Here is a 1420-nt window from a genome sequence, read left to right as displayed (position 1 = left end):
GGTTTGTTCATTGTAAATTAAAAAATGATGGTTATCTGGAAATTCATCTGACATGTTGCCGTTTAATTTTTTATTCTATTTTTAGTTTTCTTTTAATACATTGAAATCATCCAAATGTGAAATTATATCCATTTTTTGTCAAATTTGCAAAATTAAGTTTTGCCTGATTGATAAAGATATTTGGCCAGATGTTAAAAAAAATCCGGATTTGTGTTTGCATCGCACAGTATACTAACCAACATTAGTCCACAAGTTTTATTTAGATCAGTGATCTTGTGTTGATTTTTCCCCTATTTTTGTTATTTGTTAATAATTTATATATTTGTATTAATTTGGTTTTTTTAACTTAAAGCAACAACCATGAATTGAAACCCTTATTTTTTCCAATTTAATCTCTCGTGAATACTAATGGGCACAAATGATTTTAGAAAGTTATTGGAGGGTAAAATACAGATGTATACGACTTAAAAATATTTCCTGATATTCTGACAATAAAATTTAACTATCTTTTTAAAAGATATTTAGCGTATGATTAGCGACTTCCTCCGCTTACCCTTAAAAAAATAAAAAGAAACAAACACTTATTTTTATATTGTTGAATAGTAGAGCATTTTGTTTTAACTTATGTTCTTTAACCATTGCAAGATTAGGTTGTTTTATGAATAAATTTCCTATGAGACAAATTTTATATATATTCTTTTTTTCTAGGTATGAATAGCTTGGGAAATTCTATAAATGAAGAAGTTACTGATGAAACTGAGCCTAATGGTACGTTTTATTTTTCATTTGAATGTTACAGTAGTTTTATTGTGGAAGTTCTTTCTTAATTGCTTAGTGAACTCAGAAATTTAAAAAAAAATAAATTATCAACTAATTCTTGCAATTTTATATTATTGATTTTTGAAGTTTTAGTATGATAGTATGTTTAATTGTATACTGTATGAGAAATTGTATACTGTATGAGAAATATTGTTTTGTTTATTTAACCATTCTTATTGGTTTTATTATAGTTACCAAAATATTTTTAGTATGATTAATATTTAATCATGATAAAACTTTTTTTAGTTTTTGTATCCTGAATTTGTGTTAATGTATTTGCTATTATAGAAAAAAAACTTAACTACTTTTTTTTTTTATGATTATTTTTTTTTTGTTTGTGAAACTGAAATTATAGTATAAAGCTGAAACCATAAATTATTGATACTCAATTATTTGTTAATTTATTTAATAATTATTGAATTTTGTTACAGTCCCAACAATCGATATCGAAGAAGAAGAAAGACTGGAGGTTTATAACGGTGAGTGAAATTTTTGATTCATATCATATTATTGTAAGTTTTTGCTAAAAATGAATTTTTTAAACTAAACCTGAGTACTGTTTAATTAATGCATTTATTGAATAAATTTAAGAATTATTTTC

At 23.9% G+C, this 1420-nt stretch overlaps 1 long non-coding RNA gene across 2 annotated transcripts in view; it reads left to right on the top strand.

Moving 5' to 3' along the window:
* Positions 1-1301, top strand: part of LOC106689271 (uncharacterized) — a 16286-nt gene extending 14985 nt beyond the window's left edge. Inside the window, exons 3-4 of one of the 2 annotated variants that reach the window (XR_010844267.1) lie at positions 709-768; positions 1251-1301. This is a non-coding gene — a long non-coding RNA (uncharacterized lncRNA). The remainder of the gene's footprint in view (positions 1-708; positions 769-1250) is intronic. The other variant, XR_010844266.1, reaches the window with a different exon arrangement.
* Positions 1302-1420: the final 119 nt, after the last annotated feature.

Source organism: Halyomorpha halys, unplaced genomic scaffold (assembly GCF_000696795.3).
Source record: "Halyomorpha halys isolate HHAL.00 unplaced genomic scaffold, Hhal_1.1 Scaffold1315.1, whole genome shotgun sequence".
Classification (NCBI taxonomy): domain Eukaryota; kingdom Metazoa; phylum Arthropoda; class Insecta; order Hemiptera; family Pentatomidae; genus Halyomorpha; species Halyomorpha halys.
The sequence above is the reverse complement of the archived record's forward strand: the minus strand, read 5'-3'. Positions and strand labels throughout refer to the sequence as shown.